Raw genomic sequence first — 19383 nt, forward strand, 5'->3', positions numbered from 1 at the left:
GTTAGGGAACTCAAGTTTAGTCTTATTTGCAGTGTATGGGGGTGGGGCTAGGAGGGGAGGATAAGCTTACTTTCGCTGATGTGAGAGTTCTCTGTCTGTTTCATACCATCTGATAGGACTGGGCTACTGGATGTACGTTGGGTCCACCGCTCCATTAGGTGGGTAATGGAGGTTGATTGTCGATCGTCAGGAGCCAAAGCGAGCCTTGACAAATGAAAATATGTCCAAAAGGATGGACCACTACTGCATATCCCATGTCCAGGAGGTGGGAAATAAAGGTTGTGGGGGGATGTTCTAAAAGTAGTACACACAAGGTATAACAAAATAGAATTGCAGCTATTTAAAAGTATGTTTATGTCCATGTTGTATTGTCAATGCCATAGCAATTAATCAAACACAATTACCAGAAATAGCTTCCATTTTTGACCGTATTCTACAAACAAATAATACTGTATATTTACAATTTGTTAACTTAAGAGCATTTATCTTTTAATGCCTGGAACTTGATGTATCGTTTTGGACTTTGGAGAATTGTCTCTACAATTCCATGAACTGAATTAGACAGGAGAGGGCTACAACAAATATACAGAAGCCACATTGGTCAAAGGTCATGGAGAAGGAGAACTGTTTTATTTTCCTTATGCTTCCTGAAACATAATTTACCGATTAAACATTAAAGTGGGAAAGCAGCAAGTGCTCTCTCCACTAATCCACTTCACCTTAACACACAGCCACTTCCCAGCGTGTTCTTTGTTTGTCCAATTTTCATTCCATTCGTGAACTTTACAACTATGACGGGCGAAAAGCCATATTTGCCACATTTGCTCGCAAACTCATTTTTATTTTTTTGTTTTTGGTGCAAGAATTGAGCTAAAGCTGTCATCAAGATTGGCATGAAGCAGCCTAATTATTGAGAAGGTCTCTCTCGGTCTATTTTCTGTTTGTTTTGCTCCCTGTTGAGGCAGAAGGACAGGTAAATCCATACAGAGATTATCATAGGCTCTCATGATGCTTTACGGGTGCTAGAGACTGATTATGACACAAAAATAATATCCCTGCACCACCTCATGTGGAGATAGTGGCAGGGATTGTCAGATAACATTTAAAGTCTCCGTCCTCTGTTCCCAGATTTCTATCAAATAGTTACCTAAAATTAAAAAAGGTAGACTCAGCGAAAATGACATTGCCATGAGCAGCACTGGAAGAATATTGAGATGAGGCGAGATGCAAAGCACTTGGCTCTCACACGAGTCACACACAGTATCTGCGCTTGTGCATGGGTTAAGCTTCACGCTGTGGTGGTAGAGACAGGAGAATTGACCCACTATGCTGTGCACTTTTCTGCACATGTCATATTGCTGAGTCTACCTTTAATTAAATATTAAATTAAATAGATGTCCTTACAAATAATAATTAAGGATGTTAAAAAGCAGCTTTTCTATGTGCCCTAGTAGAACAGCAAGTGGTTTGGGCTATACGCGGTCAAGCAAGCTGTTTTGCCAGCTCAGCCAATGCGTAGACACCTGCTACTGGATACTAAAAATTATGCCGACTCCACATGGGGCGGGGCAGGGCTGCACACAGCTTGAGCAGTAACCCCTTTCTTTTTACCAATACCCAGAAAGATACTGCCTGTACCTAGTCTAATAGCTGGCTATGGATGTTCAGGATTTGGAAACATGATCTGGAACTACTAGGGCACCTACTATAACAGCAACAAGTGCAGACCAATTATTTTACAAGAGCGTGAGGTGTTTCTGTCCATTTGCTTTGTCACTATTCCTGTATTTTTTGTTTGTGGTTTCTAGGAGCTAAGCTGGCTGAACCTTACATATATCAGTCAACCACAGCAAACTAGATTTCCTCTTGACATCCAACCTTTTAGCTACAAACCACAGGATTTAAAAATAGAAAGGAATGGCGAGATGGTTGTATGTGTGGAGGATCTCTGCTTTGGCTTGCTTTCTTGTTGGCTAGGCAGTTAGTTAAGGTGGTCTTGATATTCTGCTAACGTTGTGCTAGCGCTGCTTCTAAACAGTCAGCAAACCAGCTCTTACAAACTACAAAATCTGAAGAAGAAGTGACTGGTGGGATACGGTTGTTGTATAGGCTTTGTCCTGTTTGCTAGCACTAGCTGCTCCGTGCGCCCTCTAGCCTGTCTCCCTGAGACTCCTTCTCCCCACCAAAGAATTTAGCGGGGGAAAGGAAAAAAGTTGCTGGGCCAATCACTGACAGGCCTGTGGCGGCAAAGGAGGGGAGGATGTGTTCTCCAAGCAAATTTCAAGCATTTTTTGACATGGGGTTTAACTGAGCGGGTTTTCTCTAATTTATTATTGTGGCCACAACTACAAGTAAAGGACAGTCAACAACATTATTTGGGTATGAGAAAACAGAATATAAGCTTTAATAAAATTAGATTTTCACTGGATAGTTCATTCTCTTTGCTTATTTGAACTGTTCTTGCCTTAATATGGACTATTTGGTAAAATACGAAAAATTTGGCCAGTGCAGAAAAAATCTATGCAATCACTAACTGTAAGTAGCTCTGGATGGCGTCTGCTCTAAATGACTAAAATGTTAAAAAAATGTAATGCAAAAGAGCAGCTGCCTAGCTTGTTCGTTAACACCATTGCTATTATGCTATTTTTCTATAAAATCATCATAGTGTTCCACTTTTTACTTTTCATACGTTTCTGTCACATGTTTTGAAATATTGTATTGTCAATATACTATCTTTGTGTATAAAATTAGCAATTACTTAATGCAGTGAACGCAGCCAAATAGTGTATGAAATAAAAGAAAGACAACTATATCACCAACACTCTAACTATGTTACCATTTATTATACTTCTCATTTATAGGTCTTTTCTCATTTTCTACATGTATGAATTTTTATTTATCTGGTTTGTTTTATTATTTTTTCCTCATTGCTTATTAGCGAGAACTCATGCATGTAGGCCCTTATTCTAGGGACTACAGTGGACTGGGCACATCAATCAAACGGTGCATGAACCATTACAGGACGGCCAAAGACCCGGTCAAAGTTCACAGTCAGCGCTCAAACCTGGTCAGAGAAAGCAGAACCTTGCGTAAGAAGAGCGCCTGGTAACAAGGTTGGGGGGGTGATCCAAGGTCATTACGGTTACAGCCATTCACTACTGATGCAGTTAAAAGTTTTTTTAAAACAACACAAAGTTGTGCTTGGTCCCCTTTCAAAAACTGCAATTGCCTTGATTCTTGTGGATTCTTACAACTCATTCAAAATAGGCAAATAAAAGAAAACATGCCAAGTCCAGATAGAGAGGTGCGACAATACAGATGGGGAAAATTACAAACAGGGCTTGTTCACGAGTGAAGTTCGGTTCCAATGAGTATACTTGGATAAAGTACTGTACATTAACATTTCCGAGCCTGTTAGAAATATATTTTGGTATATTTTCTTTTTTTTGGTAACATGTTAATTGTTAAAAAGCGACATCAGAACAGGTCAAAATGATCTACAGTTTCATACTTTTAAATTGCTACGTTAACACAGGGGATCAAATTCAATTCATTTAAAATAAATAGTCCAAAAGATGACATTAAGGCAGTATAAAAACACATAATCAAAATTAAGTACCAGATACTTTGTACAAACACAACATTAAAAGAAACAAAAAGCAAATAAAAACATCTTTGGTGAGGTGAAGCTTTATGATGACAGACAAGGAAAAATTAGCTCAAGTTACTCATTACTCACTTCATGCTAAATATATGAGCTAAAATAATTTCCAGTTGTTTTTTGTCAAGCTCTCCAACAAATGGTACATGATGATAGCAAAATGTTGTGTGTGTTCAAATAAAAAAGCAGTACATGAAGTCCACTGCATCTGACTGGCAACCACAAAGAGTGTGAGCCATCCTACAATTACATAGCAAATAACCGCGCTCCAAGAATATCTTTCTCACAGAAATGTCGTTTCAAGGGCCATATGTACTTTAGTATAATTTATGTAATTGACTGTAAAGGGAAAAAGGAATCAAATCTTTGTCAGAAGTTAAGTAGGCCTACTTCAGATAGACTTAGATAAAACATGTCATTAGCAAATATAGAAAGCATTCTCAATCTAATTTTCGGAATCAAAAAAACACACGTATCTATCACTATTCCCAAAACAAACAAACATATCGTCTCAGACAGTGCAATGCTTTACATCTCACAGCAAAAACAAAGAAAAGACTGCACATGAAAAGTGCAAAGAGGACATCAGCCTTCAAGACAAAGGAACGGCTACAACACTAATACTTACGAAGAAGACAGAAAAATAGCTATTGATCACTGACCACTACTGGGAGGCATAAGCTTGAGCTTTCTATATATTTAGCATAATCATACAGTGAGTGTAGACAAGGTTTGTCTGTAGATAGCCAACTTTGATTTCAGTTGATTTTTTGCATGTGTTGATTTATAAAATGTATCAACAAAATCCATTTAAAAAAATCCCAGGTTTCCAGTTTTGCAGCTGTCATATTTCACGTGTTAGGTTACTATTTGTAAGTGAAATAAACATCATGAAACTAATCAAACATCAATAACAATCACAATTATTTTGACACAAACAATAATGAAAACAAAGCCTTTACAGTAGTCATTGAGAAAAACAATAAGACAAAAATTCAACCAAATTCAATGTCTTATGGTCAAAAAGTGGAGTGATCAGGAGAGGGAACAAAGGGTTGTGTGAGTGTCATCCACACCCAGAACACGTGACGTCTAAACAGTTGGTAGGAAGTGGTATCTTCATCTGGGCCTCCTCTTCCTCCTATGATAACAGCGACACATTTTTGAATAACATAGTCATTCTATTTTCTATGAAAACAATCCACTCTCAGGACTGGAGTGAGAACTGGTCCTGTTCGATAGGTTTCTTGACCCAGGCTCCCAGTCCTGCCTTGTGGAATTCTTGGTCCAGAGTCTGCTTGGCAGCATGGTATAAAACGCTGCCTGTTTGGGCGTCATGGTTCAAGCTGGGTTTGGCTCCTTTCTTGATTCTCAGAGTCTGTGAAAGCTAAAGTCAGGAAAGAGAGGTTTTAATTGGACAAGAATAAAACACGGTAGAGAGTATTCAACAATCAAGTGAAAAAAACACTGATGTCAAAACATTTACGTTGGTAAATTGAGTTCTTGGACATACCCAGACACACACACCAAAAGCACACCCGAGAGTATATAAGGTGTTGTGCGGGTTAAGTGCCACTCGCCTTGCAGTATAGGCGCACCCAGCGGCTGTAGAGGGCGTGCTTGCAGAGCCTCGAGGGCCCGTCCCCAAGTCGATCCTTGCCTGTCATGGCGTTGATGACCTCTAAGCCCTGGTCTCCCACAGCCCAGTTCACACTGAAGTTAGGAGCTTTCCCCGGCTGCCGTGCTTCTGCGTTGCTTATTCCTGCAGAGAAGAGAAAGTGACTTAAAAAGATTCCTTTGTAAGATATATTTTTCCAGGACAATCCAGGGGGCTGTGATCTGGCATCAACTAAGTAGGAGTAGGATGTAGGATGAGTGGGGCGAACTTCGCTCCAGAAGTGGCCGGTTGAGATTGGAGCGTCTGGGGCAGGTCCTCCAATGTCAGCGATCCTCTGGTACATGGCTCTGGAGAGGTGGTCTGCGTGGTACAGACTAGCCCAGGATAGTGCTGGAGAAGTAGATGGGCTCAAGTGAAGTAACACATCAGAGCTGGATCCCTACTGCGTTCCACCTAAGAAGGGCGAGTGAGAAGTGCTGATCATGGGGATGCACTTGCTTTTGTCACACACAACCTTTTGAGTCTTACCACCACAAAACACAGACATTTCTGAGTGTAAGGTATGGATAAGACCCAAGTCTAGGATTAAAAACTATTTTGAGTTTTTCGGATTTTACCCTGAACATTTCCAGATCAGTCTGAACGCCTTATGAGGTTGAATTGGAAAATGTGCTTCTTGTACCCTGTTTTCTCCACCACTAATACAACCTAAGTTGAAGAAAATAATATGTAATAGCCTCTCAGTTGGACATTTCCTATTTCTTGAAAATTAAGCTCCACTTTTTGTGATGAAGGGTGTTTATTGCCTGTGAGTCCAGATGCTATTCAAATGATTCTGATTAGTGCATTCCTCAGGCCCTAGCTTCTAACCTCTCTCTCTCTCAAGTCCCAATCACCTTGTGTAACACTCTGCCAACAGAGCAGTGCTACGTATGATTATGCTGGAGGCGCTGATTAGGCCTTTGATTAATCTCCACGGAAATGGCATCCCTGCTGGAGTGTGCCCTAGGAGCGACAACAGCTCCTCAAGCTGCCAGGTGTGTAATCATGAACAATATTTGTTTGATTTATTCACTTTGATCTCAGTAAAGTTTGTTAGATTGTTTCTTCAAGGCCTGTTCTCTGGGCTTTTGCTGTCCATGTGATTTCCTCAAGCAAAAGCCTTACATGCGCTATTCTCTGACATTTGTGAAAAGTCGGACAAAGTTCCACAATAATGGCATAAATAGTAGATTTACGTTGTTGGTGTTTTTTATGAAAGTCATATTTAAATCTTCATTCCATGAAAAATGACTGGACACCTTCTGAATGGTTACAGTTTGACTGGTTGTTAAAACATACAACCTAGCAAAAAGGAGTGGTGCTCAAAGATGGGCACAGACCTGGCCGATCTTGTCACTGCAGGACATAGTGAGCAAGCCTCTCTCCCTGCAGTAGCCGTCCCAGGTCTGGATGGTGTTACTGGCTTTCCCACAGGGATGTGGTCCCCTCTCCAGACTCTATCTTGGTCCTCAGCTGACCACGTGGCTTTCCTCTGTTAGGATGCTTGTCTCCCTGATCTGTGGATGAAATGGAAAGGGGAAATAAGCCTTTAAAATGATGAAGAAGAAGCATTTTAAAATGAAGAAGAAGAAGCATAAGAAGAAGAGCCATCCCAGGGCAAAGTCTCACCCTCAAAGGCAGCCTCATGGGGTGAGAAGATACGTGCGTCTCCATGCAGGCAGCGGCTGTGCTGATGTACAGGTGGAACTGCATTTTCCTTCGGCGCGAAAGCCCTGCTTGTTCTCACACCTCGTGAATATCGGCTTCTGCTGCTCCTCTCTGTTGTTGCTGTGGCAGACGGACCCACGGAAGAGCCGGAGAGACAGGCGGACGCTGGGTAAGACAAGGACGTAACGTTGGCATTTGTTTCTTCCGGTAAAATGAAATTGTTTATGATTGTTGTTGACCAGTCGGTCTCTACTAACCCAGTCTCGGTGTTTTCAGTGACTTACCCGAGGAAGTGTTCCAGCTGTGCATACATGTACCCTAAGGAGGGACCGCCTTCGGCAATGATCTCAGCATGGCAGTCGTTCAAAGCCAGGCCGCGGTCGCTCATGTACTCGCTTCGTTTTATACACTTGGTCCCGGTGGAAACACAGATCACTTGTGCCTCCTTGACATCAGTGCACTGGGCCGGACGTGTGGATTGGAGCGAAAATAGTTTAAAATAGTATATAGACTACATCTACTGAATACAAGTATATCATTTTATTTCTCTTGTTTCATGATGCAGTGATAAAATCAACTAGGAAATGTAAAGTGATACCTAATATACAATGTAAATTAGGCAAACATATTTTTTTCGTGATTAGTTTCTAATGAAACCCCCCAGTTGTGATCCATGCAGCACCAGTGGGCTCTCTCCATCTGACAGAAGTGCAGAGAAAAATCAGCTTAAAGTCAAATTTCCTTTGGGAAAATAAAATTATTCTAACCGTGCCTGTTGTCATGACACAATGCCTGCTAGGACCTTCCGGCGTGCGTGCGGGGAGTGTGAAGTTATCCGTCAACTCACTGAACTTATCAACTACCAGACCCGGACACAGCATCAGCTAGAACCTGAGGTAACCACCAAGCAGAGCATGAGATACCGGGTTTCGGCATCATAACATCAGAAGAAAAACCGAGGCCTTAAACCAGAGGCTAAACCCAGACAGAATAGAAAGGCAAGACACAGAGAAGGGGGAGGGAGGGAGAGGGGTAAGTTCCTGGAGAAGATTAAACATTATGGACCACCTTTCTGACATCATATAGCTCTCATGAAACATCTATGATCAAGTGAAAATCTAACCAAAACCTCCACATGAATGTGTGAAATTAAAAATCATCGAGGCAATGACAATCCAGGGTACCCCTATGAGACACTGCTTTCTCAAGCTGAAGCTCCAGGTAACAGAACAGAAGACAGGCTGGGTGCAGTATAATAGATTAGAGGTGCCTACTTCTTCGGGGATCAGACTACTTTAACTGCAGATAAAAGGGTTTGATAGGGATGAGTGACAGACAAGACACCAGGGGAACTTAAGCGCTGCAACGCCAAATCATCCCACTCCGCTTAATTGACTGATCTGTTCTAAACAAGCTCAACCGAGCGAGCAGCTAGTCTAATCAATAGGTATGTTTGAATAGCATTCCAGGAGCTGATGTTAATTAAGATTACAGTTTTAAATTACCGCCTCGTCAGTCGTTATCTCAGGCAGGAGGGATTAGAGCGCGGGATTAAGTGATGTGTAAATAGATTTGAGTGTACACAAAGCAACGTGGAGCGTTCAAGGCTGTATGTACCACTTTGTCTCTAAGCTTCTCTCCTTTTCAATTAAGCCCTGTCATAGAGGCTTATAATGAGCTGGTTGGACCATCAAGTCAATTAAACTGAGAATGGTCAATAGGAAGTGAGCGTTGAATACTGCCTGCAATGGAGGGTGAGGCAAACTGACATATCTGACCATTGCTCTCTTATTTCTTGGGTTAAACCACCCCAGATAGAGTTAAGAAGAGTCTCTGCATACTTCTACAATTTTTCTATTGCTCCACAAGATTTCCGATGGGGAGAGGGGGGGGTGGGGTGTGGGGGGGGTTGTCCTGCATTATAAGGTTACTATGTGCTATTCTGTGCCCTTACATTCAAAGTAAAAGCTTTTCAAATAACCATATGAAATAGCATGTCATCCAGCAGTATCTTAATGTGAGCGTGGTGTGGGCAGTAGTAGTTCTTACCTGTGGCAGGTGCAGTTGCAGGCCCTCTCCTGGGTATAGGCTTGTCTGGACGGTGTCTGGTCCAGTTGCATGTTAAAGAGGGCAGAGAGAGCGCCTTTTCGCGCGGCCTTGGCCAGCTTCTTAGTGCGGCCTGAGCCTTGGAGCGTCTGTGTGTCAACCTCCACGGCATGGCTGAAGTTCTTGGCGTGGGCTCTCTCCACTCTCTGCATTCAAAGTCGTACTTTTAGCGGGGTCGTAGTTGGGTGAGGATCATGACAGGGTTCTTGGCAATAGCGGGGGAGGCAGAAGGCTGGGACGAGCGGGGTGGGTGGTAGGCCCTGCGGGGACTGACTCCGAGGCGGTGGTGCCGGGGTTCGCCAACAGGTACTCTACTAGTCCCGGGGAGCTGAAGGAGCCATTGGTACCATTTTGAGCCCAGGTGGAAGGACTCTTCCGGAGGGGCCGGGGTCTCAAACCCATTAAACAACATATCCGGGAAGTCAGCCTGGTCGGAGGTAACGTCTGTGTTGGCCGTTGGCGTCCGGCCCATTTTGCCATGTGCGCCTCGGAGCGTTGGGGAACTGGGCGAGCGGCCGCAGAGCCTTCTCCAGCCCCAGTTGAGCTTAGCCTTCTTCTTGGTGGGGCCGGAGCCCTCGAGCAGCTGCCCATTGACCTCGGCGGTCATGCCCGAACACGGGTGCGTGGACCGGGCCCGGTCTGGGACAGCAGCTTGTACTGCAGCGCTTCTCATTCCAGCTGCATCAGGGCATTTCTCGGGCAGAATAGGCCCGGGCAGCTTTCTTCGCTTCTTGGGCCTGTACTTGCTGTTGTGATGCCCGTTTATCTTCTAAGGGGCGCTTCCTGACCCCCTCCACACCCTGCACTGCCCCCATTAGGGAGGTGGGCTGCCCCCTCAGCCCCCAACCCCTCTTGAAGAGGAGGCCCACGTTGTCAGGTTGGTTTTCCTTATCATCGGTGCTGCTTTCGACCTGCGGTGCCCAGAAGGGGTAACTTACAGCGCCTTACGTTGCAGGATCTTGTAAATGTAAAATTTATAGATTCCCTTTATCTCTTCTTTGTAACTGGACAAGTGATGCTTGTGTTCCTATGTATGATAGATTCATAAGTAGTCATTATAGAAAACATTGTATGTTAAATACATAGTAATATTAGTATCAACATTAACCTTCAATACAATCAAAGGCCTGAAAAAAACTTGATGAAAGGACAGATTTCTGGGGAAAATCTTTATAGTTTATTTACTTATATATTTTCTCAGAATAAGCACTACCAAAGACATAGGCAGTGTAAATACAAATACCCCACCAAAATGTCTAAACATTTCAGTGTTGTCATCTGGCTCCTGATTATCTATTCATCTGTGTTATTGAAGAACTGGCTCTCAAAACTTCTAGAAATGTCCTGTGAAGGACTACATGACCAAATTTAACTGTAAGGGTTGTATTTATCCTGGATTATTAATAAATTAGGTGTAGCTGTGGTTGGAGACCATATCGCCCGTCCTGATTACAAAGCTGATGGAACTTGGTGTAAATTTTCATTTATAACATCCTCCAGCAAAAGCTCGATAGGTTACTCCTTTCGGCGCTCAGGGATCAAATACATCCTTGTATAAAATGCAGGAGGAGAGAAAAGAAGGTAGTGAAAAGGGGCTTGGAGAGAAGAGGGACAAAATAGGATATCGCCACCTCCCAAAATGGAGGTGCTAGAGACAAACAAACAAGTGTTTTTCTAGGATTTTCATGCACCACTGCAGTCAAAAATATATTCAAATATATAGTTTTCTTTTCATTATAATTTGGCTCTGGACCAAGCTGTATATCATCATTTTCTAAAACAAAGTGTACAGAGTATATATCAGATTTTTTTTGTGACTAGGCTGGTAGTTGTGGTAATGCTAAGTAACAGGCATGCAAAGAAAATATAAACAGTGTAAAAAACACAATGCTGCTGGACGCCCAGCTCAACAGGAGGAAGTAGTGATTTCAACCCTGTTGGGAAAGAGGGGGTTACCAACAAGCATTTGTGATTGGCCACGCCACGACAACACTGTCCGCCGCCTAACCATGCTCAGTTCTGAACAGAACACAACACACACACACACACACACACACACACACACACACACACACACACACACACACACACACACACACACACACACACACACATTAACCAGAAAGCCCTTGAGTAACCTTGTAATGTATACCCATCGGCCTGCCAGCAACCCTCAACTGCCAATGAGTTGTGCAGCAAGGAACGTCCCTGACCGACACAGTAATCCAAGTGAGCTCCCATGTGGGTTGGGCTTGGTGGTAACAGGGGAAACAGGAGGATTAGGGCTGTCTAACATACAACATATCCTAACATCATAACTGTCAAGTGTGTAATGGGATCTCTGTGAGTGGTCCTGGGCAAAGCACTGCGCTGAATGAATTCAACATCTGCTCCATAGATACATACAGCCCCTCTCTCTCTCTCTGCACCTTACAACATGAGACAGCCCCATTGGGCTTGGAAGTGTTTGTTGTTGTTGACAAACCCTCTATTTTGACTATAGAAAGAACTTCCCTTTCCTCAATAACCCTCCCACTTTACAGGCAGTTTAGGCCAAACCATAACTGCTCTCAGAACCTACAGGAGGTACTCTGTGGGGTTTTAGAAGCTTTCGAGAAACAGGGTCAAGCTTAGAATCCTCTCTTAAAACGGTCTGAAATAACGCAGGACACATCCCCCTCATCTCCCCCTGAACGGGAGATTAAATCTCTATCCTACCCTCCTGAGCCAGGAAACACAGTCTGATGACACTTTCTCGTCAATCCTACACAAACAAATCAGGAGAGGAGATTTAATACATTATAGGCCTACAATTCTCCTCACTGGATTCCTTCCAATAATGTTGTGTTAGTGATATTGCAGTTTTCAACTTGAAATCATATAACTCGAGTAAATCGATTTTTGCACTACTAGGATATTATATTATTAGTGTGTGTAAGCACCTTCCACAACATAACAACATGACAGCAAGTTCGGGACCAGTGTGGTGAAATGGAGGATACTCATACTCTCTTCTTCATCTCCCTCCATGGTGAAGAACCTCGGCTGGTTGCGGGGCTGCTTCACACCGGCTCGGCCTGTGGGATACAGACAGAGACACACATACACACCCACATACATCCATCAAAAAGACATCATGAGATATCTATATAAATATAATTTATTCCACTGTCAATACTACTGCTTGCTTTTGGAAAAGATATCATGTCACACAGCAAAATTAATAAAAACATAAGATGCTACTAGAGGAAATTGACTCTTCCTTTAAGGTTAATCTTAGAGTATATATTATACATATATATTCAGCATCTGGACTAATCCCTGTCAATGCCCGACAGACCATAAAGGTCTGGGCAGTCTTTTTACTTTAATATCGGTCCCATTATCCCTCGGTTTCAACTAGCTCAGCGTTTTCCCAAACTGAAATAAAATAAATTAAATGGTGCTTGTTCGTAGAACCAGGGTTACGTCAATAACCTCGGTAGCCGCTAGATGCAGTTGTAATAAACAGAGCGGTTTCGGGTTTTTTTCCTACAAATGTGTCTCTCGTTTAATTAGAAAATATGACCCCATCACTGAAAGATAAGACTCTCAGGAACGCGTATGTGTCTTCTGTTTTCCCTCTACAAGCCAGTACAGGACTCCAGAATGGACATGACTAGACTAAATCAGACTGGGGGTAAAAGAAAGATGCATTCTTTTCTACACAGAAGATCATACAAAATCATTGCCTGATGATCTTCTGAACTTTCCAATACATTTCTGATGCATTTCAGTCATTTGAAACTATACAGGCCTTCGGAAAGTATTCAGACCCCTTGACTTTTTCCACATTTGTTGCGTTTCAGCCTTGTTCTACAAATAGATTAAATAAAAAAAATCCTCAACAATCTACACACAATACCCCATAATGACAAAGCGATTGTATTAAAAATAAAAAACAAAATGCCTTTTACATAAGTATTCAGACCCTTTGCTATAAGACTTGAATTTGAGCTCAGGTGCATCATGTTTCCTTTGGTCATCCTTGAGATGTTTCTACAACTTGATAAGAAGTCCACCTGTGGTAAATTCAGTTGATTGGACATGATTTGGAAAGGCAGACACCTGTATATATAAGGTCCCACAGTTGACAGTGCATGTCAGAGCAAACACCAACCCATGAGGTCGAAGGAATTGTCCATAAGCTCCCAAGACAGGATTGTGTCGAGGCACAGATCTGGGGAAAATAACCAAAACATTTCTGCAGCATTGAAGGTCCCCAAGAACACAGTGGCCTCCATCATTCTTAAATGAAGGAAGTTTGGACCTCCAAGACTCTTCCTTGAGGCCCCGGCCGCCCGGCCAAACTGAGCAATCAGGGAAGAAGGGCTTTGGTCAAGGAAGTAACCAAGAACCTGATGGTCACTCTGGCAGAGCTCTAGAGTTCCTCTGTGGAGATGGGAGAACCTTCCAGAAGGACAACCATCTCTGCATGCACTCCACCAATCAGGCCTTTATGGGGGGGATGGAGGAGCATTCCCTCAGTAAAAAGGCACATGACAGCCCGCTTGAGTTTGCCAAAAGGCACCCTAAAGACTCTCAGACCTGCCAAACAAGATTCTCTGGTCTGATGAAATCAAGATTGAACTCTTTGGCCTGAATACCCAGCGTCATGTCTGGAGGAAACCTGGCACCATCCCTACAGTGAAGCATGGTGTTGGCAGCATGTGCTGTTGGGATGTGTTCAGCGGCTCAGGGACTAGGAGACTAGTCAGGATCGAGCAAAGATGGGGCTGGGGCAAAGTACAGAGAGATCCTTGATGAAAACCTGCTTCAGAGTACTCAGGACCTCAGACTGAGGCGAAGGTTCACCTTCCAACAGGACAAGCGACCCTACGCACACAGTCAAGACAACGCAGAAGTGGCTTTGGGACAAGTCTCTGAATGTCCTTGAGTGGCCCAGCCAGAGCCCGATCGAACATCTCTGGAGAGACCTGAAAATAGCTGCTTGCAGCAACGCTCCCCATCCAACCTACAAGAGCTTGAGAGGATCTGCAGAGAAAAATGGGAGAAATTCCCCAAATACAGGTGTGCCAAGCTTGTGGCGCCACTACCCCAAGAAGACTCAAGGCTGTTAATTGCTGCCAAAGGTGCTTCAACAAAGTACTGAGTAAAGGGTCTGAATAATTATGTAAATGTGTTATTTCAGTTGTGTTAAAAACATTTTTTGCTGAAATTTCAAAAACCCGTTTTGGCTTTGTCAATATGGGGTTTGTGTGTAGATTGATGAGAGAAAAAAAACGATTTAATCAATTTTAGAAAAGGCTTTAGCGTATCAAAATGTGGAAAAAGTCAAGGGGTCGAATACTTCCGATACACTGTACTTCCTTCAGATTTAAATACTGTCAAAAGTACAGTCAGACTGATTTGTAATAAACTATCATAGCCCAAATAAAGAAAGTGAACATTGGGCGTTGATTACATTACTTGGTGGGAGTCGTTGAAAACATTTTGATATGAAAATGGGGTCTCGGGCCCAAAAACATTTAGGAACCCTAAACTAGATCTTCTGTAAAATGCTGCAGTTCACACACCACACAGTACAGTAGCCCTTGTGGTTCATTTCCAGAAAGCACAGGAAGTCTCCCAGATCTATAATACCTAAATTATATTTCCCCCAGACAGTCATGAAAAAAACGTTCATGTTAAACATACAGTATCAATGCTATAGTATATAAGATTGAAACACACTGATGGAATAGAGTATCGGATGTCTGAAAATAGCTTACCGAGCGTAAAGTTAAGTGTAACCAGAACAAACAAATGTGCATGACAGTGATAGCAACTGCTTACGGAAGCAATGGGCCGAGCGATATACCCTTGCCATCGGGAGAAACTACCGTTCATGGAGTTAATCTCCAGATACTATATCAACCCACAAACAGACAGAGCGAAAAGTCAGGGAGAGAGGGAAGAAGGGGAGGAGAAAGGAGAGAAAGTAAATCAATATAATAATTGTAAAACAGAAAAAATGGCCTTAAGTTAATCTAACTCTACTGTTCAATTTTATACAGGACATTTCTCCAGCCAATCCACCCCTACAGTCACAGGGCATTAAGGAAGCTGTTGCATATATTAATTGGGCGCGGATATCATTGTGATGAGTGTGATAGAAGGAGTCAGGCGCAGGAGGGTAATCACCGAATGCAGAGTTTATTCGTCGTCACAAATAGCGCTGGATAGCGACAAGCAACAGCACAGGGATCTACCCTGCAATACAAGTTACGGTAGCTCCAACAATAACAGGCACAGGGAAATATCTACCCCGGCAATAACAAGGTACAGTAGCTCCACCCGAGCTACACTACTCTCACAATTAAACAATCACCCACAAGGACAAGGGCAGAGACACACTTATACACGGACAATGAGGGGATAAGAACCAGGTGTGTGTAATTGCAGACAAGACAAATGGAATGATGATATATGCGGGCGGCAGTGGCTAGTAAGCCGGTGGCCGACGGCGCCCAGCCTGCCTGAACAAGGAGGGAGGCAGCCTCGTGCGGAAGTCGTGGCAATCATATAATTAAATAGTGATTGAATCTACAGTTTATACATCAGTCAATACAAGCTGTATTGTATCGGGCATGCTTGTCGTTTTTTCCCAATACTCATCTCCCCCAATCTATCTTGACCAAAGCAAGGCAGTGGGAAAATCGTAGCCTGTTCTCTCTTTTCCTCCCTATAGGATGAAATAGGTGTTGGTTTTGTATTCTGTCCCCCGTGGTCTGTGGTGTGTCGATAACAACATAGCACTTCTGTTGGGGAAGAGTAGTCAACAGATGAATGCAGTAACTTCATAGGAACACTAAGGTTACATAAATTCTCTGTGTTGTCCACAGAGTTGTTCTTCAGAAGAGAGGGGAGAAACCCTTGAAGGACAATTGCAAATAGGCCCAAAAAAAAGCTGAGATTTCTAGGGCACATTTTCAGTGTTTCAGAGAGTGGATATATCCAACTAGGACCACAGCAGCACCTATTGCTCAAACATACCATTTCAAAACACTATTGGAGTAATCTAGACACACTAAATGACTGAAGGTTTCAAATCGAAACAATAAATATTTTGATAGAAATACTTCATATAGACTGGGACAGTATAATTGGTGTCCTCTCTCTCAAAAGCAACCAAATGCAAGTTCTCCTGCAGATGAGAGAAAATGGAGGCAATGGAATGGAGATGATCTGTGATTGTCGCAGCAGCATTTCTTTGGTGCGTTGCTTTTGAACGGATGCATTTGATAAGCATTCCCACAGAAAAGCAGCCTGCTGAATCTATCCAATACAGGCCCAGCCACTACAGACAGACTGATTGAGGAATACAGACTCCATTTCACTTCAGTAATGACACTTTCAAGAAGGAGAGTGTGCAGACACAATTACATATAGAACCCATAAAAATGTCAAACTGAAAAGTTTGAGCTTTTTTACAACTTTCTCATTCAATGACAATGAGAAAATGCAATACATATTTGGAGCAAGCGACACGTTTGTTGATGTAGTCAACATGAAAAGCAGAGTAATAATAGAAACTATTCATTTTAGTCAGTGCTTCTGCAACTGCCACCTTATTAAGTCTAAGCTATTAAATGACAAGCCACATTTCTTCCTACACCCCCTTTTGCCTCCCCCTTCCTGTCCGCCTGTCAAACCGTCACCTCCCCTAGCATCCCCCCGTCTTAAGCTGTGCTCTCCCGTGGACGCGGCGCTGCTTCGCGATAAGAGGGGCGCCGCTGCTGTTATTCACGTTAGGTTAATCAGCAAACTGCCACTCTACATGTCATCCACCAGGCAGGAAATTATGAGTTAATGAATGACCAGATAATTATCATCACTGCTTTCTGGGCTGAAGCTGAATGTTGGCGGGGATGGTTTTTACTGTGACACTCTTAGCTAGGGATTAGGGACCTTGCTTTCCTAGCGTGGGGGGCGGTGACTGTCAGTCTTTGCAGGACCTTGCAGTGAACGGTCACTTCCTGGAGAGTGGCCTTGTGGGTTAATTGCTGGTGTTTCCATGACAGGGGTCAGAGGTCAAGGAGAGGAAGCGTCATATTTGCATCACTGAAATTCATATGGTCTGGGTTAAGTTACAGTCTTACTCATTACTTTGTCTAAATGTCATCTTTGTTTGGTTCGCTCTCACTTTCAAGTGGACAAATGCTGAATGAAGTACCAGGTCTATGATGGTTCATTTTGCCTTGGACCTGCATGAACATATCAGTTTAGCTGAGTGATGAAGCATATGTCAGCGCCAAAATGAGCTCTCACTGAACCAAGGTGTCTGTAGCTAGTGATAGCCAACCTTGCTATAATGGCATCATCCATCCAGATCCCTTACAGCCACCCAGCTGCACCACATCCTATTCCACTAACATGGTGCTGGAGGCAACTGCGTGGCTGTTGGCTCAAAAGTGTCCAATCATAATGGCCAGGCGCAGGGAGCCAGATGGGTATTAATGAAAGGGCAGCGGCCACTTAGCCGCCATAGCCTCCAAAATAGGTTTCATTAGGAATATAGTAGCCTCTTTGTCAGCAGTCCGCACCATGGACAGCGCTAGCGCTGCACAGACTCTCAGCACAGCAGGCCACTGAAATGGCCACAACCATAGCAATAAGCATTTGGTGTGTGTTGCGCCCGTTGTATATTTCCCCTAGGCCACATACATGGCTGTAGACTGCTGGGCGCCATAGCTGAGCTAATATTCCCTGTAGGGGACCAGCAACAACCAGAACCAGCATTGTGGTCAATGACACATTCCAGGAGGGGAAATGAGCAGGATATGAATGCTGCTCTTAGTGCTGACCTAGGGGACAGGGCTGGGGAAAAGGTCTTCACCTTCCTTTCTTTGGCGCATATGGTATTGCACAGTGCTACATACAGAGTCCATTTTGTTAACCATATGCCTACTTTATTCATTTTTGGCAGTCAGCTTTCCCAGGGGTTTTTCTAAGAGCCTGGTTTTAGACAGTCTTAGGAGGAGGACACACAATAATTATACACACAGCAGTGGATAGGGCACAACATAGTAAGAGTATCGTAAATCACAAGTAGAACCAAGAAAGCCTTGTTGTTAAGCTGCTTTGGTTGTTCGAAATCAGAGCTGGCTTTTGTGTTAACTAACCAGCCTCTCTCTCAGCCTGAACAGTGTAATCTCGTCTCTCTGTGTGAAAGAAAGTGGCCTTGTACCCCGCCGCCACTCAGCTCCTTCCTCCCAAACATTAGCACTGACAATGTTATCAGGCTGCCGAGCCCTGGCGCCTCGCTGGAAATGCTGGCTGTTGCTTTGTGTGCTGGATAGACGGAAACTGAGGCTTGGTTGTCACTCGCTCACCAATAATGGGCGACAGAAATTAGCTGGGGCAGAATGAGAAAATGTCAACAAATGTAGTTATCTGTGAGTGAGTTTGTGTACACATGTTTGAAGAAAAAGGAAGTAGTGAGACAGACTTCAAGGTTTTGGAGTGGTATTCTGTTCACTGTCAAAGCTCACAATATCAACATTGTATCGTATCCACAGCCTGCTCTATAGCCTCTGTCTAGCCATTCATGTTCAAAGGTTTCACATTAAAAACATGATTGAAGTTTTCTCGTAAGAACTTTAGCTAGCTTATATGTTTACAAGGATATGCTTAGCATCAACACATTTGAGCTTATTGTTATTCACAGTCACTATCCCCAAGTTATCAATGTTGGGAGTCTTGGGACTATGAATATCACACCGCGATATTAGCAAATCAATGCGAGCAGACTACTTCATCTAAACCAGCACGTGAAAGTCATAAAGGATTGCTACAGCCATGTTACATTGCTGATCCACCATCAAATATGTGGTTCTACAGTACTGTATCTATAGCAGCATATACTTTCTGTGTGGTGTAAAGATGCATTTAATAGGAAACCCACAAGAGTCTGGAGCTGTATGTCTGATACATAGATCTGTCTGAAGCCTGTCATGCACGTCCTATGGAGAAGCAGACAGTATCTCACACAGCCTGGACCACAGAGACCAACACCTAGTTACACTGTCTGCCTGTGTTGTTCACCTTCAAATAATACACTCTTGTCTCAGACATACATAGACATTCATGCACCACTGCTCACACTGATACACAGGCCAGAACATATCTTACACATCTTGTTATGTACTCACAGTATACTGTACACACAAGCAGGCTTGCATGAGCACACACACATGCTGTGAAATGGAAGGACGTATTAAAGTTGATTAAAGTGGCATAGAACTAG

General features: G+C 43.2%; 1 pseudogene; it reads right to left on the minus strand.

Moving 5' to 3' along the window:
* Positions 1 to 4868: 4868 nt before the first annotated feature.
* Positions 4869 to 17826, minus strand: LOC123485352 (annotated as a pseudogene).
* Positions 17827 to 19383: the final 1557 nt, after the last annotated feature.

This window comes from Coregonus clupeaformis, unplaced genomic scaffold, assembly GCF_020615455.1.
Source record: "Coregonus clupeaformis isolate EN_2021a unplaced genomic scaffold, ASM2061545v1 scaf0660, whole genome shotgun sequence".
NCBI classification, from domain to species: domain Eukaryota; kingdom Metazoa; phylum Chordata; class Actinopteri; order Salmoniformes; family Salmonidae; genus Coregonus; species Coregonus clupeaformis.